At 48.4% G+C, this 23,472-nt stretch overlaps 1 protein-coding gene across 1 annotated transcript in view; it reads left to right on the forward strand.

Moving 5' to 3' along the window:
• The window catches only part of znf512 (zinc finger protein 512), a 131,316-nt gene that overhangs the window by 10,548 nt on the left and 97,296 nt on the right, over positions 1-23,472 (forward strand). The gene's annotated exons all lie outside the window — the stretch shown is intronic.

Consider the following 23,472-nt stretch of genomic DNA (forward strand, 5'->3'; position numbering starts at 1 on the left):
AAGGCGGCAAATGGTATGTTGGCCTTCATAGCAAGGGGATTTGAGTATAGGAGCAGGGAAGTCTTACTGCAGTTGTACAGGGCCTTGGTGAGGCCCCACCTGGAATATTGTGTTCAGTTTTGGTCTCCTAATCTGAGGAAGGACGTTCTTGCTATTGAGGGAGTGCAGCAAAGGTTCACCAGACTGATTCCCAGAATGCCTGGACTGACATATGAGGAGAGACTGGATCAACTGGGCCTTTATATTCTGGAGTTTAGAAGGATGAGAGGGGATCTCATAGAAACATATAAGATTCTGACGGGACTGGACAGGTTAGATGCGGGAAGAATGTTCCCGATGTTGGGGAAGTCCAGAACCAAGGGACATAGTCTTCGGATAAGGGGTCGGCCACTTAGGACTGAGATGAGGAGAAACTTCTTCACTCAGAGAGTTGTTAACCTGTGGAATTCCCTGCCGCAGAGAGTTGTTGATGCCAGTTCATTGGATATATTCAAGAGGGAGTTAGATATGGCCCTTACGGCTAAAGGGATCAAGGGGTATGGAGAGAAAGCAGGAAAGGGGTACTGAAGGAATGATCAGCCATGATCTTATTGAATGGTGGTGCAGGCTTGAAGGGCCGAATGGCCGACTCCTGCACCTATTTTCTATGTTTCTAACATTGACCACTAGGTGGTGAACTTGTGGGAGGCATTCCTAACCTGGACTTTCAGGTATAAAAGGGGAAGCTTCACCCATCTTCTCCACTACAGTGCTGGCTAATAAAGGTTACTGGTCACAGAGTGACCTTCTCTCAAGTATGGGCCTCGTGTGCATTTATACTGTATAGTAAGGACATATTATTGGCAACGAGAAACTGGGATTTAAACCACGCGAGCATGGCCACTAGCAGCACAGACGAGAGGTACTGTGTTAGTGATGATTGGGACGATTTTATTGAGAGACTACGGCAAAGTTTCGTCACTAAGGAATGGCTGGGACAGGATTCGGCCGATAAACGCAGGGTTCATCTCCTGATGGTTTGTGGATCCAGGACGTACTCCCTGATGAAGGACCTTCTAGCGCCAGAGAAGCCGGCAGACAAGACTTTTGAAGAGCTCAGTAAGTTGATCGGGGAACACTTTAAACGGGCGAGCAGTATGCACATGGCGAGACACCGGTTTTACACGCACCGACGGCGAGAAGGGCAAAGCGTTCCAGACTTCGTGGCAGACCTCCGGCGACTGGCGAGCCTATGTAAGTCCCCAGATGCATGCAGAGCGGAGATGCTGCAAGACTTTTTTATTGAGGGCATCGGGCATGCTGGGGTTTTCAGGAAACTGATTGAGGCGAAAGACTTGACCTTGGAAACGGCAGCGTTGATGGCCCAGACATTTATCTCAGGGGAGGAAGAGACCAGAATGATGATTGACAAAAATCTTGGTTTAAATGCAGCAAATAGACAGGGAGTCAACATTGTTAATGCGGCTCACAGTTCTCCAGGCAGACAGGGGCAATCGGACATTCCCGAGCATGTAGTTGAACCCAAAGGGGGAATTCAAAGAGACAATGGCTAGCTGAACGGCGATTCATGCCATCGCAAGGGACAATGCGGCCAGTAATGGGGCCATCAACACCTGTCAATGGTGCGCTTAAGAACAGTTTACAGAGACAGTCAGAGACGATCGACTGGTAACGGACCTTTTGTTTCCAACAACGGCTCATGTTGGAGTTGTGGAGGCAAACACACAGCCAGAGCTTGCAGGTATCAGCAATATACCTGCAGAAACTGCAATGTCAGTGGTCACTTGACACGTGTGTGCAGGAAGCCTGCAGCCAGGTTGATGTACGAGGAGGACGGGGACGATGTAAGCCCTACGAGGCCAAATGGATACTGGGGGAAATCGCTGGAAGCTGAAGTTCAGCGAGTTCATGTGGAGCACATATACAGTTCATACACCAGGACGCCACCAATAATGATGCAAGTGCTCCTCAATGGCATCCCAGTATCAATGGAGCGAGACACAGGGGCTAGCCAGTCCCTGATGAGTATCAAACAGTTCGGCAAGTTGTAGGCATCCAAGGCTAAGAGGCCAAAATTATTGCCGATTGACGCACAGCTACGGACATATACAAAGGAGATCATTCCGGTGCTAGGCAGTGCCACAGTAGTCGTGAACCACAAAAATTCAGAGAACAGGTTGCCACTCTGGATTGTCCCGGGGGATGGTCCCGCACTGCTGGGGAGGAGTTAGCTGACTGTCATGAACTGGAAATGGGGCAATGTCAATGCAATTTCTTCTGTGGAGGGAATATCATGCTCACAGGTCCTGGACAAACTTGATTCACTATTTCAACCTGGCATTGGCACTTTCATGGGGACCAAGGTAGTGGTTCACATAATCCCGGACGCCAGGCCAGTACACCACAAGGCCAGAGCGGTGCCGTACATGATGCGGGAAAAGATAGAAGGCGAATTTGACCGCCTGCTGAGGGAAGGCATCATCTCGCCAGTCGAATTCAGTGACTGGGCGAGCCCGATTGTGCTGGTGCTCAAGGCGGCTGGGTCGGTCAGGATATGTGGTGATTAGAAGGCCTCCAAGACCAGTACCCGCTACCGAGAGCAGAGGACCTCTTTGCGACGCTATCTGGTGGCAAACATTTTTCAAAATTGGACCTGACCTCAACTTACATGACCCAGGAGCTGGCGAGTGAGTCGAAGAAGCTGACCACCATCACGACACACAAGTGGTTGTTTGAGTACAACAGATGTCCATTTGGGATTCGCTCGGCCGCCGCGATCTTTCAACGAAATATGGAAAGCCTCCTCAAGTCGATTCCAAGGACAGTGGTTTTTCAAGACGACATCCTCATCACTGAAGAACACCTCCATAACCTGGAGAAGGTTCTACGCAGACTGGACCGGGTAGGTCTGCGACTGAAAAAGGCAAAGTGGGTCTTCCTAGCTCCAGAGGTAGAATTCCTGGGGATGAGGGTAGCAGCAGACGGGATCAGACCTACTGCGTCCAAAACAAAAGCGATCCAGAGAGCATCCAGACCCCGTAACATGATGGAGCTGCGTTCGTTCCTGGGGCTCCTGAACTATTTTGGTAACTTTCTTCCCAAATTGAGCACGCAGTTAGAGCCGCTACACATGCTCCTACGCAAAGGTCGCGAATGGGTCTGGGGGGACAGCCAGGAAAGGGCTTTTGATAGAGCACGAAATTTGTTACATGTGTATATGCTGTAAAAAAAATGCACCAGTACCTGTTTGGCAGGAAATTTGAGCTGGAGACAGATCACCTCGAACGTCCCTTTTGGCCGACAACAAGGCCATAAATGCAAATGCATCGGCCCGCATACAGAGGTGAGCACTCACGTTAGCCGCCTATGACTATACAATTCGGCACAGACCGGGCACTGAAAACTGCGCCGTTGCATTCAGCAGGCTCCCACTAGCCACCACCGAGGGGGCAACCGAGCATGCTGCAGAGATGGTCATGGCTGTTGAAGCTTCCGAAAGCGAAGGCTCACCAGTGACAGCCCGTCAGATTAAAGTCTGGACAAATAGAGACACGCTACTGTCTTTAGTCAAGAAATGTGTCCTTAATGGGGACTGGGCAGCCACGTACGGGGCATGCCCTGAGGAATTCAAACCATTTCACAGGCACAAGGATGAATTCTCGATTCAGGCCGATTGCCTACTATTGGGAAACCGAGTAGTCATGTCCCAGATGGGCAGAGAGATGTTCATCAGAGAACTCCACAATGAGCACCCGGGCATTATCATGATGAAGGCAATTGCCAGCTCACACGTTTGGTGGCCAGGGATAGATGCAGACCTGGAACTTTGTGTTCGCAGGTGCAACACGTGTGCCCAGCTAGGCAATGCGCCTAGGGAAGCCCCCCTTAGCCCCTGGTCCTGGCCCGCCAAGCCATGGTCTCGCATCCATGTGGACTACGCAGGTCCTTTCATGGAAAAAATGTTTTTGGTTGTAGTAGACGCCTACTCCAAATGGATCGAGTGTGACATTCTCAATTCAAGCACATCCTCTGCCACGGTAGAAAGTTTATGGGCAATGTTCGCCACCCATGGTCTACCGGACGTCTTGGTCAGCGACAATGGCCCGTGCTTTACAAGCAGTGAATTCCAGGACTTCATGGCAGGAAATGGTATCAACCATGTCAGAACGGCACCGTTCAAGCCAGCCTCAAACAGCCAGGTGGAATGAGCAGTGCAGATAATCAAACAGGGGATGCTCAGAATCCAAGGGGGTTCCCTAAAAAGCCACTTATCACGCCTCCTGTTGGCCAATAGATCCCGACCACACACGCTCACAGGGGTCCCATCCGCAGAGCTGCTAATGAAAAGGACGCTCAAACCCAGGTTATCCCTTATGCACCCCACCATGAAAGAAATTGTTGAGAGCAGGCGCCAGTCACAATGTGACTACCATGACGGGAATGCGAGGGCACGATGTATTGATGTCAATGACCCTGTCTTTGTCCTCAACTACGCTGCAGGGCCTAAATGGCTCACAGGCACTGTGATTGCCAAAGAGGGGAATAGGATTCTGGTAGTTAAGCTTACCAATGGACAAATCTGCCGCAAACTCGTGGATCAAACAAAAAGGATGTTCAGCAACCCCATAGAAGAAGCAGAGGAAGAACACGACGTAGAGTTTACTGCACCACAGGTGACCGAACACCGGAACCAAGTGGAGGAGAGTCCAGTCACTGTGGGCAGTCCGGACAGGCCTGAGGCACCGCAAACAGCAGACACTCAGGCCAGCGCCCAACAACCGGAGCCCCAACTCAGGGACTCCACAAGGGAGCGTAAACCAGTAGAGAGACTTAACCTGTGATCCCAATAAGACTTTGGGGGGGAGCTGATGTCATGTATTTAACTGTCATTGTAACCCATGTATAAACTGACCTAAGTTGTACACTGTGAGAACATTGACCACTAGGTGGTGAACTTGTGGGAGACACTCCTAATCTGGACTTTCAGGTATAAAAGGGGAAGCTCCACCCACCTTCATCACTTCAGTGCTGGCTAATAAAGGTTACTGGTCACAGAGTGACTTTCTCTCAAGTATGGGCCTTGTGTGCATTTATACTGTATAGTAAGGACATGTTAACCTTCACTGCGACGGGCAGCGCAGGCCTGATGTGAGGCTGCAGGTCTGCCTGTAGGAGATGGCATATCTCTGTCAGCACTTCCTTTCTGAAGCGCAGCCTTCTCACACACTGCTCCTCAGAGCGGTGCAGGTATGAGTATTGCTGCCCGTAAACCCCGTGGGGGGTAAGGCCTCCTCTCCAGACGTCTACGGCCTTTCCTCATTCGTGGCCCGACATGGCCAACAGCCCTTCTATCTTCATGCCGCCTAACCAAAGCATGGAGAAGGCTGTCATGTATGTACTTTTGGGATCACTAGCCACTAGATGGCGTCACTGTTGGAGACCATTGGGCTGTACGCACGTGTGTGCAGCCCAAGTATAAAAGGCCAGCCATTTTGTATATTAGTCACTTTGGGCCTTAATAGAGCAGAGCCAAGGTCATACCTCTTGGAGTTAAACAGTACTCAGTCTAACAGTTATTGCATACACCACATTTGGCGACGAGGCAACAAGAACCTTTGCATGAGAAAATGAGCACAATTGGATTGTTGGAGTGATTTGTGGAAGGAGAAGATTGGGCAGACTTTGTGAGCCATTTGAGCCAGTTCTTCGTGGCCAACAAAATGGAGGAGTTCGGCGATGCAGATCGGCGCCGGGCGGTGTTCCTCACGGTTTGCGGTCCAAAAATTTATGGTCTGATAAAGAATCTACTCCCTGTCTGTGCGTCCAACAAAGAAGACGTATGAAGAATTGTGTACACTGGTACAGGACCACCTTAAGCCAGACGAAGGCATCATCATCTCGAGATACAGATTTTATACGCACGTTTGCTCAGAGGGCCAGAATGCGGCGGAATTCGATGCCGACTTGAGATGTCTAGCGGGACCGTGTAAGTTCGGGGCTGTGTTGGCAGACATGCTGCGAGATATCTTTGTAATCGGCATCAACCACAAGGTAAACTATTGGCGGTGGAGACGTTGGACTTGAACAGGGCCATCACGATCGCTCAGTCATGCATGACGACGGATAGACGTCTAAAGCAGATATCAATGAAAAATCAAAACTCGGCAAGTACTGTAAATATGATTGATTTGGCGTTCGGCAGAGTGACATAATGCAGGGTCTACCCAACTGCATATGCGAAACCTTTGACTGCCAAAGTCCGCCAGCATCTGATTTCTCCGTGTTGGCATTGTGGGGGAAATCACCGGCACCAGCAGTGCCGATTTCAGCAATATAGTTACAAAGGCTGTCTGAGAGTGGGGCACCTCCAGTGCAAGTGTCCGCAGATGAGCTAGTGTGCTGCGACACACCATGTGGAGGATGATGGTCAGATTATCGCGGATCCAGATGCACAATCCGAGATACCAGAGGAGGAAGTGTATGGACTGTACTTGTTCCTGACTAAGAGCAAATCGATAATGATTAACGTAAAATTTAATAGGGTGCTGGTATCGATGGAACTGAACACGGAGGCGAGTCAATCGATAATGAGCCAGAGGGTATTCGACAAGCTGTGGGATACTAGGCTGTGAGGCCCAGGCTTAGTCCAGTCAATGCCAAGTTGCGCACATACACCAAAGAACACATAATGGTGATTGGCAGTGCCACAATTAAAATGGCGTATGACAGTGCGGTTCACGAGTTACCGCTTTGGATTGTCTCAGGCAATGGCCCAATGCTTTTCGGAAGGAACTGGCTTGAAAAAAATCAGATGCGATTGGAACGTCATCAAGGCGTTGTCGTCGGAGAAAGATACATGTGCCCAAGTACTGAGCAAGTTCCCCTCGCTGTTTGAACCATGAATCGGCAACTTCACGGGAGCATCATGGTAGAGAAAGAAGCACGAGCTTGTGTGTATGGGGTTAAAAAGGATGCATCGGTTTGAACTGGAGACAGATCACAAGCCACTCATTTCACTGTTCTCTGAAAACAAAGATATCAATACCAATGCTTCATCCAGCACATCCACAGCTACCAATGAGAATCTCAGTGTCATGTTCGCGTACACATGGTCTGCCTGACATCTTTGTTAGCGACAACGGATCATGCTTCACCAGTCAGGAGTTTCAAGAGTTCATGAAACTCAATGGTATCAAACATGTATGGTCAACACCGTTCAAACCTGCATCCAATGGGCAAGCAGAACATGCTGTCCAAATCATAAAGCAGAGTATGAAGCGAGTAACCCAAGGGTCACTGCAGACCCACCTGTCATGCATACTGCTTAGTTTACAGGACATGATCACACACGCTTACCGGGGTCTCGCTTGCTGAACTAATGATGAAGAGAGGTCTTAAGACCAAGCTAGCTCTTGTACACCCTGACTTGAATAAGCATGCTGAATATAGAAGACAAAGTCAGCAAGGTATCACAAGGGTATCTGTGTCACACGATATTTCTGTAAATGATCCTGTATATGTTCTGAATTATGGTCAGGGTCCCAAGTGGATTGCTGGTACTGTCATGGTCAAGGAGGGCAACAGAGTATTTATTGTCAAGCTCAAAAATGGGCAAACATGCAGGAAACATATGGATCGGAAAAAGTTGCGGCACACAGGCGAACTGGAACAGTCGGAGGAAGAGACAATCGACGACCAACTAACCTACCCCCAGTCATCGGAGGACTCAGTGGTCATCAGTGAATCGGGACTTTCAATCACTGACATGTTCAATGAAAATGGACTTTCAATCCCTGACATGGGCATTGCCACTCACACCAGGTCAGCCACCCAGCCACCGGTCACAACAGACTCTGAACACTCACCCAAGGCTGGAGTTGAACTGAGGCAGTCAACCCGGGAGCGTAAAACACCAGACCGTCTCAATTTGTAAGACTGTCTTAATATCTCAGAGAGGGGTATTGTCATGCATGTACTTTTGGGATCACCAGCCACTAGATGGCATCACTGTTGGTGGCCATTGGGCTGCATGCACATGTGTGCAGCCCAAGTATAAAAGACCAGCCATTTTGTATATTAGTCACTTAGGACCTTAATAAAGCAGAGCCAAGGTCATAGCTCCTGGAGTTAAACAGTACTCAGTCTAACAGTCATTGCATACACAACAGAGGCAATGCTGGTGAACTAGTAATTCACCCATTAAATTATTTCACTCAAATTGTAAGGACCCTGTAATGACAGATAAACCTGCCGCTTTAAAGTCAGAGGTTCACGCAGCGTGCTTTGCAGAAATGTTGCACTCAATGTGACCTCCGATTAATGCTCCTCCTCCCTCCCTTTCAATAGGCTGCAGATAGCGGCAACAGAAGGTGGTACCGCCTGGTTTTTCCAACATGATTAGGGGCAGACGCTAAATGAGGCAGCCACACCTCACTTAGCGACCAGGGCAGTAGCAGGTCGTTGCACGACAACTAACGTCATGATCTGACTGAAAGTACACAGCGAGGCAGTAGCATATTGCACTGCCGCAAAACCAGAACCAAATTTCCCGGTGGGGCACTCCAAACTGTGCGGCCGGGCGGTACACAATTCCAGATGCATTAACGCCCCTCCAGATCGCTAACACATCCGAATTTCCAGCCCTTGGGGCCAGCTAGAAGTACTGCATAAAATTTCAATACAGGTATATCATTATTAATCATAGAAACGGCTGATGAACAGATGCGTACATTTAAAGAGATATTTCACAACTCTCAAGAAAAATATATTCCAGTGAGGAGGAAAGGATGTAAGAGAAAAGAGAGCCATCCATGGCTAACTAAAGAAATAAAGGATGGTATCCAATTAAAAACAAGGGCATACAATGTGGCCAAAACAAGTGGGAGGACAGAACATTGGGAAGCATTTAAAAAGCCAACAAAGAATGACTAAAAAAATGATTAAGAAAGGGAAGATAGACTATGAAAGCAAACTAGCATAAATATAAAAACAAATAGCAAGAGTTTCTATAGGTATATAAAAAGGAAAAGTGTGGCTAAAGTAAATGTTGGTCCATTAGAGGACGAGACCAGGGAATTAGTAAGGGGAACATGGAGATGGCAGAAACTCTGAACAAATATTTTGCATCAGTCTTTACGGCAGAGGACACGAACAATATTCCAACAGTAGATAGTCAAGGGGCTATAGCGGGGGAGGAACTTAACACAATCACATAGAAACGCAGAAGCGTAGAAAATAGGTGCAGGAGTAGGCCATTCAGCCCTTCGAGCCTGCACCACCATTCAATAAGATCATGGCTGATCATTCCCTTAGTAACCCTTTCCTGCTTTCTCTCCATACCCCTTGATTCCCTAAGCCATAAGGGCCATATCTAACTCCCTCTTGAATATATCCAATGAACTGGCATCAACAACTCTCTGTGGCAGGGAATTCCACAACTCTCTGAGTGAAGAAGTTTCTCCTCATCGCAGTCCTAAATAGCCTACCCTTATGCTAAGACTGTGTCCCCTGGTTCTGGACTTCCCCAACATCGGAAACATTATACCCGCATCTAACCTGTCCCATCCCCTCAGAATCTTATATGTTTCTATGAGATCCCTCTCATCCTTCTGAACTCCAATGTATAAAGGCTCAGTTGATCCAGTCTCTCCTCATATGTCAGTCCTGCCATCCCAGGAATCAGTCTGATGAACCTTCGCTGCACTCCCTCAATAGCAAGAACGTCCTTCCTCAGATTAGGAGGCCAAACTGAACACAATATTCCAGGTGAGGCCTCACCAAGGCCCTGTACAACTGCAGTAAGACCTCCCTGCTCCTGTACTCAAATCCCCTAGCTATGAAGGCCAACATACCACTTGCCTTCTTCACCGCCTGCTGTACCTGTATGCCAACTTTCAATGACTGATGAACCATGACACCCAGGTGTCATTGCACCTCCCCTTTTCCTAATCTGCTGCCATTCAGATAATATTCTGTCTTCGCGTTTTTGCCACCAAAGTGGATAACCTCACATTTATCCACATTATACTGCATCTGCCATGCATGTGCCCACTCACCTAACCTGTCCAAGTCATCCTGCAGCCTCCTAGCGTCCTCCTCACAGCTCACACCGCCACCCAGTTTAGTGTCATCTGAAAACTTGGAGATATTACACTCAATTCCTTCATCTAAATCATTAATGTATATTGTAAAGAGCTGGGGATCCAGCACTGAGCTCTGCGGCACTCCACTAGTCACTGCCTGCCATTCTGAAAAGGACCCGTTTATCCCGACTCTCTGCTTCCTATCTGCCAACGAGTTCTCTATCCTCATCAGTATATTACCCCCAATACCATGTGCTTTGATTTTGCACACCAATCTCTTGTGTGGGACCTTGTCAAAAGCCTTTTGAAAATCCAAATACACCACATCCACTGGTTCTCCTTTGTCCACTCTACTAGTTACATCCTCAAAAAATTCCAGAAGATTTGTCGAGCATGATTTCCCCTTCATAAATCCATGCTGACTTGGACCGATCCTGTCACTGCTTTCCAAATGCGTTGCTATTTCATCCTTAATAATTGATTCCAATATTTTCCCCACGACTGATGTCAGGCTAACCGGTCTATAAATTCCCGCGTTCTCTCTTCCTCCTTTTTAAAAAGTGGTGTTACATTAGCTACCCTCCAGTCCATAGGAACTAATCCAGAGTCGAAAGACTGTTGGAAAATGTTCACCAATGCATCCACTATTTCTATGGTCACTTCCTTAAGTACTCTTGGATGCAGACTATCAGGCCCTGGGGATTTATCGGCCTTCAATCCCATCAATTTCCCTAACACAATTTCCAGCCTAATAAGGATATCCTTCAGTTCCTCCTTCTCACCTGACCCTCAGTCCCCTACTACTTCCGGAAGTTATTTGTGTCTTCCTTCATGAAGACAGAACCAAAGTATTTGTTCAATTGGTCTGCCATTTCTTTGTTTCCCATTATAAATTCACCTGAATTCGACTGCAAGGGACCTACATTTGTCTTCACTAATCTTTTTCTCTTCACATATCTATAGAAGCTTTTGCAGTCAGTTTTTATGTTCCCGGCAAGCTTCCTCTCGTATTCTATTTTACCCCTCTTAATTAAACCCTTTGTCCTCCTCTGCTGAATTCTAAATTTCTCCCAGCCCCCAGGTTTGTTGCTTTTTCTGGCCAATTTATATGCCTCTTCCTTTGATTTAACACTATCCTTGATTTCCCTTGTTAGTACGGTTGAGCCACCTTCCCCGTTTTACTTTTACTCCAGACAGGGATGTACAATTGCTGAAGTTCATCCATGTGATCTTTAAATGTTTGCCATTGCCTATCCACCATCAACCCTTTAAGTATCATTTGCCAGTCTATTCTAGCTAATTCAAGCCTCAAACCATCGAAGTTTACTTTCCTTAATTCAGGACCCTAGTTTCTGAATTAACTGTGTCACTCTCCATCTTAATAAAGATTTCTACCATGTTATGGTCACTCTTTCCCAAGGGGCCTCACACAACAAGATTGATAATTCGTCCTTTCTCATTACAGATCACCCAGTCTAGGATGGCCAACTCCCTAGTTGGGTCCTTGACATATTGGTCTATAAAACCATCCCTAATACACTCCAGGAACTCCTCCTCCACCGCATTGCTACCAGTTTGGTTAGCCCAATCAATATGTAGATTAAAGTCATCCATGATAACTGCTGCACCTTTATTGTATGCATCCCTAATTTCTTGTTTGATGCTGTCCCCAACCTTACTACTACTGTTTGGTGGTCTGTACACAACTCCCACTAGTGTGTTCTGCCCTTGGTATTCCGTAGCTCCACCCATACCAATTCCACATCATCCAAGCTAATGTCCTTTCTTATTATTGCATTAATTTCCTCTTTAACCAGCAATGGCACCGTGCCTCCTTTTCCTTTCTGTCTATCCTTCCTAAATGTTGAATACCCCTGGATGTTGAGTTCCCAGCCTTGGTCACACTGGAGCAATTACTTTGTGATGCCAATTACATCATACCCATTAACTACTATCTGCGCAGTTAATTCCATCCACCTTATTCCGAATACTCCTCGCATTGAGACACAGAGACTTCAGGCTTGTCTTTCTAACACACTTTGCCCCTTTAGAATTTTGATGTAATGTGACCCTTTTTGTTTTTGCCTTTGGTTTCTCTGCTCTCCACTTTTACTTTTCTTCTTTCTATCTTTTGCTTCTGTCCCCATTCTACTTCCCTCTGTCTCCCTGCATAGGTTCCCATCCCCCTGCCATGTTAGTTTAACTCCTCCCCGACAGCACTAGCAAACACTCCCCCTAGGACATTGGTTCTGATCCTGCCCAGGTGCAGACCGTCCGGTTTGTATTGGTCCCACCTCCCCCAGAACCGGTTCCAATGTCCCAGGAATTTGAATCCCTCCCTTCTGCACCACTCCTCAAGCCACGTATTCATCTGAGCTATCCTGCAATTCCTACTCTGACTAACACGTGGCACTGGTAGCAATCTGAGATTACTACTTTTGAGGTACTACTTTTAAAATTTAGCTCCTAGCTCCCTAAATTCGTCTCGGAGGACTTCATCCCGTTTTGTACCTATATCATTTGTACCTATATGCACCACGATAACTGGCTGTTCACCACCCCCTTTTCAGAATGCCCTGCACCCGCTCCGAGATATCCATGACCCTTGCACCAGGGAGGCAACATACTATCCTGGAGTCTCGGTTGCGGCCGCAGAAACATCGATATATTCCCCTTACAATTGAATCCCCTATCACTATCGCTCTCCCACTCTTTTTCCTGCCCTCCTGTGCAGCAGAGCCAGCCACGGTGCCATGAACTTGCTGCTGCTGCTCTCCCCTGATGAGTCATCCCTCCCAACAGTACCCAAAGCGGTGTATCTGTTTTGCAGGGGGATGACTGCAGGGGACCCCTGCACTACCTTCCTTGCACTGCTCTTCCCTGTTGGTCATCGATTCCCTATCTGGCTGTGTACTCTTTACCTGCGGTAAGACCAACTCACTAAACGTGCTATTTCATGTCATTCTCAACATCGTGGATGCTCCAGAGTTCATCCACCCGCAGCTCTAGTGCTGCAATGCGGTCCGTCAGGAGTTACAGGTGGATGCACTTCCCACACACGTAGTCGGCAGGGACACCGGAAGCGTCCCTGAGTTCCTACATAGTACAGGAGGAACATAACACGTGTCCGAGCTGTCCTGCCATGACTTAACCCTTAGATAAACTTAATTTGGCAACAACAATACTAAAGGTTACTTACTGATGTAGAAAAGAAAAAGAAAAACTACTTATCGATCATCAGCCAATCACTTACCCCCTTGGCTGTGACGTCACCTTTCGATTTCTTTCTACTTTTTTGCCTCCCTGCTGCAGCTGCACCAGCTAATCTTTATAGGCCTCACCCACGCTGCTGCTTCACCTCTCCGACTGCCGCCGATCCCCGGACTCCCGCTGGGCCTTTATAGGCCTCACCCACGCTGCTGCTCCACCTCTCCGACTGCCGCCGATCCCCGGACTCCCGCTGGGCCTTTATAGGCCTCACCCACGCTGCTGCTCCACCTCTCCGACTGCCGCCGATCCCCGGACTCCCGCTGGGCCTTTATAGGCCTCACCCACGCTGCTGCTCCGCCTCTCGAACCGCTGCCAATCCCCAGACTCCCGCTGGGCCTTTATAGGCCTCACCCACTCTGCTGCTCCGCCTCTCGAACCACTGCCGATCCCCGGACTCCCGCTGGGCCTTTATAGGCCTCACCAACGCTGCTGCTCCACCTCTCCGACTGCCGCCGATCCCCGGACTCCCGCTGGGCCTTTACAGGCCTCACCCACGCTGCTGTTCCACCTCTCCGACTGCCGGCGATTCCCGGACTCCCGCTGGGCCTTTACAGGCCTCATCCACGCTGCTGCTCCACCTCTCCGACTGCCGGCGATCCCCGGACTCCCGCTGGGCCTTTATAGGCCTCATCCACGCTGCTGCTCCGCCTCTCCGACTGCTGCCGATCCCCGGACTCCCGCTGGGCCTTTATAGGCCTCCCCACTCTGCTGCTCCGCCTCTCGAACCGCTGCCAATCCCCAGACTCCCGCTGGGCCTTTATAGGCCTCACCCACGCTGCTGCTCCGCCTCTCCGACTGCCGCCGATCCCCGGACTCCCGCTGGGCCTTTACAGGCCTCACCCACGCTGCTGCTCCGCCTCTCGAACTGCTGCCAATCCCCAGACTCCCGCTGGGCCTTTATAGGCCTCACCCACGCTGCTGCTCCGCCTCTTCGACTGCTGCCGATCCCCGGACTCCCGCTGGGCCTTTATAGCCCTCACCCACGCTGCTGCTCCGCCTCTCGAACTGCCATTAAGGAGGTGGTACTCAGTAAGAGAATGGGACTAAAGGCAGATAAATCCTCTGGACATGGTGGCTTGCATCCTAGGGTCTTAAGTGAAGTAGCGGCAGGGATAGTGGTTGCATTGGTTGTAATTTAGCAAAATTCTCTGGATTGTGGGGAGATCCCAGCAGATTGGAAAACTGCAAATGTAACGCCCCTATTTAAAATAGGAGGCAGACAAAAAGCAGGAAACTATAGACCAGTTAGCCTAACATCTGTGGTTGGGAAACTGTTGGACTCCATTACTAAAGAAGCAGCAGCAGGACATTTGGAAAAGCAAAATTCGGTCAGGCAGAGTCAGCATGGATTTATGAAGGGGAAGTCATGTTTGACAAACTTGCTAGAATTCTTTGAGTATGTAACGAACAGGGTGGATAAAGGAGAACCAGTGGATGTAGTGTATTTCGATTTCCAGAAGGCATTTGACAAGGTGCCACATAAAAGTGCATACTGCACAAGAGAAAGTTCACGGATTTGGGGGTAATATATTAGCATAGAGAGAGGAATGACTAACGAACAGAAAACAGAGAGTCGGGATAAATGGTTCATTCTCGGGTTGGCAATCAGTAACTAATGAGGTGCCACAGGGATCAGTGCTGGGACCCCAACTATTTACAATCTATATTAACGACTTGGAAGAAGGGACTGAGTGTAATGTAGCCAAATTTGCTGACGATACAAAGATGGGAGGAAAAGCAATGTGTGAGGAGGACAAAAAAATCTGCAAAAGCATATAGACAGGCTAAGTGAGTGGGAAAAAATTTGGCAGATGGAGTATAATGTTGGAAAGTGTGAGGTCATGTACTTTGGCAGAAAAAATCAAAGAGCAAGTTATTATTTAAATGGAGAAAGATTGCGAAGTGCTGCAGGACCTGGAGGTAATTGTGCATGAAACACAAAAGGTTAGTATGCAGGTCCAGCAAGTGATCAGGAAGGCCAATGGTGTCTTGGCCTTTATTGCAAAGGGGTTGGAGTATAAAAGCAGGGAAGTCTTGCTACAATTGTACAGGGTATTGGTGTGGCCACAACTGGAATACTGCTTGCAGTTTTGGTTTCCATATTTACGAAAGGATATACTTGCTTTGGAGGCAGTTCAGAGAAGGTTCACAAGGTTGATTCTGGAGATGAGGGGGTTGACTTTTGAGGAAAGGTTCAGTAGGTTGGGCCTCTACTCATTGGAATTCAGAAGAATGAGAGGTGATCTTATCGAAGCGTTTAAGATTATGAGGGGGCTTGACAAGGTGGATGCAGAGAGGATGCTTCCATTTAATGGGGAGACTAGAATTAGAGGGCAAAATCTTAGAATAAGGGGCCGCCCATTTAAAACTGAGATGAGGAGACATTTCTTCTCTCAGAGGGTTGTTGATCTGTGGGATTCACTGCCTCAGAGAACTGTGAAGCTGGGACATTGAATAAATTTAAGACAGAAATAGACAGTTTCTTAAACGATAAAGGAATAAGGTGTTATGGAGAGCAGGCAGGGAAGTGGACCCGAGTCCATGATCGGATCAGCCATGATCATAATAAATGGCGGAGCTCGCTTGAGGGGCCATATGGCCTACTCCTGCTCCTATTTCTTATGCTCTTATAGAAACATAGAAAATAGGTGCAGGAGTAGGTCATTCGGCCCTTCGAGCCTGCAACACCATTCAATAAGATCATGGCTGATCATTCCCTCAGTACCCCTTTCCTGCTTTCTCTCCATACCCCTTGATCCCTTTAGGCGTGAGGGCCATATCTAACTCCCTCTTGAATATATCCAATGAACTGGCATCAACACCTCTCTGCAGTAGGGAATTCCATAGGTAAACAACTCTCTGAGTGAAGAAGTTTCGCCTCATCTCAGTCCTAAATTGCCTACCCCTTATCATAAGACTGTGTCCCCTGCTTCTGGACTTCCCCATCATCGGGAAAATTCTTCCTGCATCTAACCTGTCCAGACCCGTCAGAATTTATAAGTTTCTATGAGATCCCCTCTCATCCTTCTAAACTCCAGTGTACAAAGGCACAATTGATCCAGTCTCTCCTCATATGTCAGTCCCGCCATCCCGGAAATCAGTCTGGTGAACCTTCGCTGCACTCCCTCAATAGCAAGAACATTCTTCCTCAGATTAGGAGACTGAAACTGAACACAATATTCCAGGTGAGGCCTCACCAAGGCCCTGTACAACTGCAGCAAGACCTCCCTGCTCCTATACTCAAATCCCCTAGCTATGAAGGCCAACATACCATTTGCCTTCTTCACCGCCTGCTGTACCTGCATACCAACTTTCAATGACTGATGAACCATGACACCCAGGTCTCGTTGCACCTCCCCCTTTCCTAATCTGCCGCCATTCAGAAAATATTCTGCCTTCGTGTTTTTGCCCCCAAAATGGATAACCTCACATTTATCCACATTATACTGCATCTGCCATGCATTTGCCCACTCACCTAACCTGTCCAAGTCATCCTGCAGCCTCTTAGCGTCCTCCTCACAGCTCACACCGCCACTCAGTTTAGTGTCATCTTCAAACTTGGAGATATTACACTCAATTCCTTCATCTAAATCATTAATGTATATTGTAAAGAGCTGGGGACCCAGCACTGAGCCCTGCGGCACTCCACTAGTCACTGCCTTCCATTCTGAAAAGGAATTGTTTATCCCGACTCTCTGCTTCCTGCCTGCCAACCAGATCTCTATCCACGTCAGTACATTACGTCCAATACCATGTGTTTTGATTTTGCACACCAATCTCTTGTGTGGGACCTTGTCAAAAGCCTTTTGAAAGTCCAAATACACATCCACTGGTTCACCCTTGTCCACTCTACTAGTTACGTCCTCAAAAAATTCCAGAAGATTTTTTAAGCAAGATTTCCCTTACATAAATCCATGCTGACTTGGACCGATCCTGTCACTGCTATCCAGATGCGCTGCTATTTCATCCTTAGTAATTGATTCCAACATTTTCCTCACTACTGATGTCAGGCTAACTGGTCTATAATTACCCGTTTTCTCTCTCCCTCCTTTTTAAACAGTGGTATTACATTAGCTACCCTCCAGTCCATAGGAACTGATCCAGAGTCGAAAGACTGTTGGAAAATGATCACCAATGCATCCACTATTTCTAGGGCCACTTCCTTAAGTACTCTGGGATGCAGACTACCAGGCCCCGGGGATTTGTCGGCCTTCAATCCCATCAATTTCCTTAACACAACTTCCCGCTTTTTAAGGATATCCTTCAGTTCCTCCTTCTCACCTGACCCTCGGTCCCCTAGTATTTCCGGAAGGTTATTTGTGTCTTCCTTTGTGAAAACAGAACCAAAGTATTTGTTCAATTGGTCTGCCATTTCTTTGTTCCCCAATATAAATTCACCTGAATCTGATTGCAAGGGACCTACGTTTGTTTTCACTAATCTTTTTCTCTTCACATATCTATAGAAGCTTTAGCAGTCAGTTTTTATGGGCCCAAGTTTCGGGCCGCGACCCGGACGCCTGTTTTTTGCGGCAGAAAGTGCGCCTAAAAAAAACTTACCTATTCTCCGGCTCCCTGCAGATCCTCTGGAGCTGGGCGCAGCGCAGCACGAGCTGTTGGGGGCGGAGCCAGGTCCTGCGCTGAAAACAGTGCTGGGACCTCTGCACATGCACGCTACAGTGGGCGCGCATGTGCAGTAGCTCCAGGCACCCAAAGCTGTGGGAGGGGACCGAAGCACGCAGCCCCTAGCCCTGGCTGAATGGCCTCACTGGGGATGCGTGAATAAGGCTCCTCCCACCCGATCCGACCTCTGCGACTCTCTCTCACCCCCCCGATCTTCGCGACTCTATTCCCCCCCCGACCTCCGCGACTCTCTCTCCCCCCCCGACCTCTGCGACTATCTCTCCCCCCTCCCCGACCTCTGCGACTCTCTCTCCCCGCCCCCGACCTCCGCGACTCTCTCTCCACCCCCCCCGACCTCCGCGACTCTCTCTCCACCCCCCCCGACCTAAGCGACTCTTTCCCCCCCCCAGGACCTCCGCGACCCCCCCCGAGACCCGACGCCACCTACATGTAAATCCAGTCCGAGGTCTAGGTCCCGGCCGTTCAGCCTCCTTCTCTCCCTTCCCCCCCCTCCTTTCCTTCCCTCCCCTCCCCTCCCTCCTCTCTCCTTCCCTCCCTCCCGCCTCTCTCCTTCCCTCCCTCCCCTCATCCCTCCCTCCTCCTCTCTTCTTCCCTTCTTCCCTCCCTCCATCCCTCCCTCCCTCCTCTCTCCTTCCTTCCCTCCCCCCTTCTCCCCTCTCCCCCTTCTCCCCTCTCCCCCCTTCTCCCCTCTTTCCCCCCCTTCTCCCCTCTTTCCCCCCTTCTCCCCCTCTCCTCCTCCCTCCCTTCCTCCTCCCCTCCAACTCCCCTATCACCTCCCTTCTCCCCCCCTCCTCTCGTCCTCCCACCCTTCCTCCACCCCCCCACCCCTCCCCCTCCCACCCCCCTTCTCCCCCTCCCCCATTATCCCCTTCCCCACCCCTTCTCCCCTCTTCCCCCCCGCTTCTCCCCCTCCTCTCCTCTTCCCACCCTTCCTCCTCCCCTCCACCCCTCCCACTCCCCCCTCTCTCTCCTCCTCCCAACCTTCCTCCACCCCTCCCCACCCTCCCTCTCCCTCTCCCACCCCTCTTCTCCCCCTCCCACCCTCCTTCCCCTTCTCCCCCTCCCACCCCTCTTCGCCCCCTCCCCCTCCCCCTCCCACCCCTCTTCTCCCCCTCCCACTCCCACCCCCTTCCCTTCCCCCTTCTCCCCCTTTCCCCTCCCCCTTCTCCCCCTCCCACCCCCCTTCTCCCCCTCCCCTCGCTGTCAGAAACACAGACACTGACAGACAGAGAGTGAGAGACACACACACAGATAGACAGAGGGATAGAGACACTGACAGAGACACACTGGGAGGACCGTCCCAGCACGCTGTTGGAGGACTCCCGGTGCTGCAGTCGGTAAGTAGAAAATGTTTTATTTATTGATTTTTTTTTTAAATTATTTTTTATTAATTTTTTTTGATTGATTTATTGGTTGATTTATTGATGTATTTATCATTTATTATTGATGACGGCTCTTTATTTGTAAAACTGAAGTGTTTAATGTTTGTAAACTTCCCTTTAAACCCCCCCATTCCCTACGCCTAATTTGTAACCTACGCCTGAATTTCTAAAGTGTAGACAAGGTTTTTTTGAACGTACAAAAATCTTCACTTACTCCATTCTAAGTTAGCTTGGAGTAAGTTTTCACTGTCTAAACTTTGAAAACAGGCGTAAGTGGCCGGACATGCCCCCTTTTGAAAAAAAAATTCTGTTCCAAAGTGAAACTGTTCTAACTGACTAGAACTGGAGCAAACTAAATGCCGAGAATTCAAATTTCTAAGATACTCCATTCTAAACCAGTTGCTCCAAAAAAACAGGAGCAACTCAGGCCGAAACTTGGCCCTTATGCTCCCAGCAAGCTTCCATTCATACTCTATTTTCTCCCTCCTACTTAAACCCTTTATCTGCTGTATTACAAAATTCTCTCAGTCCTCAGGTTTGCTGCTTTTTCTAGCCAATTTATATGCCTCTTCCTTGGATTTAACACTATCCTTAATTTCCCTTGTTAGCCACGGTTGAGCCACCTTCCCAGTTTTATTTTTACAGCAGACAGGGATGTACAATTGTTGAAGTTCATCCATGTGATCTTTAAATGTTTGCCACTGCTTATCCACTGTCAACCCTTTAAGTATCACTCGCCAGTCTATTCTAGCCAATTCACGTTTCATACCATCCAAGTTACCTTTCCCGAAGTTTAGGACCCTAGAATTAACTGTGTCACTCTCCATCTTAACAAAGAATTCTACCATATTATGGTCACTCTTCCCCAACGGACCTCGCACAACAAGATTGCTAATTAGTGCTTTCTCATTACACATCACCCAGTCTTGGATGGCCAGCCCTCTAGTTGGTTCCTCGACATATTGGTCTAGAAAACCATCCCTAATACACTCCAGGAAATCCTCCTCCACCGAATTGCTACCAGTTTGGTTAGCCCAGTCAATATGTAGATTAAAGTCGCCCATGATAACTGCTGTACCTTTATTGCACGCATCCCTAATTTCTTGTTTGATGCTGTCCCCATCCTTATTATTACTGTTTGGTGGTCTGTACACAACTCCCACTAGCGTTTTCTGCCCTTTGGTATTCTGTAGCTCCACCCATACAGATTCCACATCATCCAAGCTAATGTCTTTCCTTACTATTGCATTCATTTCCTCTTTAACCAGCAACGCCACCCCACCTCCTTTTCCTTTCTGTCTATCCTTCCTAAATGTTTAATACCCCTGGATGTTGAGTTCCCAGCCTTGGTCACCCTGGAGTCATGTCTCCGTGATGCCAATTACATCATATCCGTTAACTGCTATCTGCGCAGTTAATTCGTCCACCTTATTCCGAATACTCCTCATATTGAGGCACAGAGTATTCAGGCTTGTCTTTTAGGATTTTGCTGTAATGTGGCCCTTTTTGCCTTGGGTTTCTCTGCCCTCCACTTTTACTTTTCTTCTTTCTATCTTTTGCTTCTGCCCCCATTCTACTTCCCTCTGTCTCCCTACATAGGTTCCCATCCCCCTGCCATATTAGTTTAACCCCTCCCCAACAGCACTAGCAACCACTCCCCCTAGGACATTGGTTCCGGTCCTGCCCAGGTGCAGACCGTCCGGTTTGTACTGGTCCCACCTCCCCCAGAACCGGTTCCAATGTCCCAGGGATTTGAATCCCTCCCTTCTGCATCACTTCTCAAGCCACGTATTTATCTGCGCTATCCTGCGATTCCTACTCTGACTAGCACGTGGCACTGGTAGCAATCCTGAGATTACTACTTTTGAGGTCCTTCTTTTTAATTTAGCTCCTAGCTCCCTAAATTCATTTCGTAGGACCTCATCCCGTTTTTTACCTATATCGTTGGTACCTATATGCACCACGACAGATCTCAAACAGATCTCAACCCCAGTACCTGACTTGAAGAATGTTCATCTATTTTCCTTAGTCTGAAAAACACATATTTCTTTAACTGTTGCATTTACTGCACACAATAGAAGGCGCTGTTATATTACTGATGACACATTATAAATTACCATTATATCATCATCATAGGCAGTCCCTAGAAATCGAGGAAGACTTGCTTCCTCTCTAAAAGTACGTTCTCAGGTGACTGAACAGTCCAATATGGGAATTACAGTCTCTGTCACAGATGGGACAGACAGTGGTTGAAGGAAGCGATGGGTGGAGAGTCTGGTTTGCCGCACACTCCTTCCGCTGCCTGCGCTTGATTTCTGCATGCTCTCAATGATGAGACTCAAGGTGCTCAATGCCCTCCCGGATGCTCTTCCTCCACTTAGGGCGATCTTGGGCCAGGGATTCCTGGGTGCCGATGGGGATGTTGCACTTTATCAAGGAGGCTTTGAGGGTGTCCTTGAAATGTTTCCTCTGCCCACCTGTGGCACGCTTGTCGTGTAGGAGTTCTGATTAGAGCGCTTGCTTTGGGAGTCTCATGTCGGGCATGCAGACGATGTGGCCCGCCCAACGGAGCTGGTCGAGTGTGGTCAGTGTTCGATGCTGGGGATGTTGGCCTGAGCGAGAACACTGACGTTGTTCCAACTAGGGGGGAGGCCATCTTAGACTGGGTGTTATGTAATGAGAAAGGATTAATTAGCAATCTCGTTGTGCGAGGCCCCTTGGGGAAGAGTGACCATAATATGGTGGAATTCTGCATTAGGATGGAGAATGAAACAGTTAATTCAGAGACCATGGTCCAGAACTTAAAGAAGGCTAACTTTGAAGGTATGAGGCGTGAATTGGCTGAGATGGATTGGCGAATGATACTTAAGGGGTTGACTGTGGATGGGCAATGGCAGACATTTAGAGACCGCATGGATGAACTACAACAATTGTACATTCCTGTCTGGCATAGAAATAAAAAAGGGAAGGTGGCTCAACCGTGGCTATCAAGGGAAATCAGGGATAGTATTAAAGCCAAGGAAGTGGCATACAAATTGGCCAGAAATAGCAGCGAACCTGGGGACTGGGAGAAATTTAGAACTCAGCAGAGGAGGACAAAGGGTTTGATTAGGGCAGGGAAAATGGAGTATGAGAAGAAGCTTGCAGGGAACATTAAGACGGATTGCAAAAGTTTCTATAGATATGTAAAGAGAAAAAGGTTAGTAAAGACAAACGTAGGTCCCCTGCAGTCAGAATCAGGGGAAGTCATAACGGGGAACAAAGAAATGGCGGACCAATTGAACAAGTACTTTGGTTCGGTATTCACGAAGGAGGACACGAACAACCTTCCGGTTATAAAAGGGGTCGGGGGGTCTAGTAAGGAGGAGGAACTGAGGGAAATCCTTATTAGCCGGGAAATTGTGTTGGGGAAATTGATGGGATTGAAGGCCGATAAATCCCCAGGGCCTGATGGACTGCATCCCAGAGTACTTAAGGAGGTGGCCTTGGAAATAGTGGATGCGTTGACAGTCATTTTCCAACATTCCATTGACTCTGGATCAGTTCCTATGGAGTGGAGGGTAGCCAATGTAACCCCACTTTTTAAAAAAGGAGGGAGAGAGAAAACAGGGAATTATAGACCGGTCAGCCTGACATCGGAAGTGGGTAAAATGATGGAATCAATTATTAAGGATGTCATAGCAGTGCATTTGGAAAGAGGTGACATGATAGGTCCAAGTCAGCATGGATTTGTGAAAGGGAAATCATGCTTGACAAATCTTCTGGAATTTTTTGAGGATGTTTCCAGTAGAGTGGATAAGGGAGAACCAGTTGATGTGGTATATTTGGACTTTCAGAAGGCGTTCGACAAGGTCCCACACAAGAGATTGATGTGCAAAGTTAGAGCACATGGGATTGGGGGTAGTGTACTGACATGGATTGAGAACTGGTTGTCAGACAGGAAGCAAAGAGTAGGAGTAAATGGGTACTTTTCAGAATGGCAGGCAGTGACTAGTGGGGTACCGCAGGGTTCTGTGCTGGGGCCCCAGCTGTTTACACTGTACATTAATGATTTAGATGAGGGGATTGAGTGTAGTATCTCCAAGTTTGCGGATGAC

The sequence above is a fragment of the Pristiophorus japonicus genome, chromosome 7, assembly GCF_044704955.1.
Source record: "Pristiophorus japonicus isolate sPriJap1 chromosome 7, sPriJap1.hap1, whole genome shotgun sequence".
NCBI classification, from domain to species: Eukaryota; Metazoa; Chordata; class Chondrichthyes; family Pristiophoridae; genus Pristiophorus; species Pristiophorus japonicus.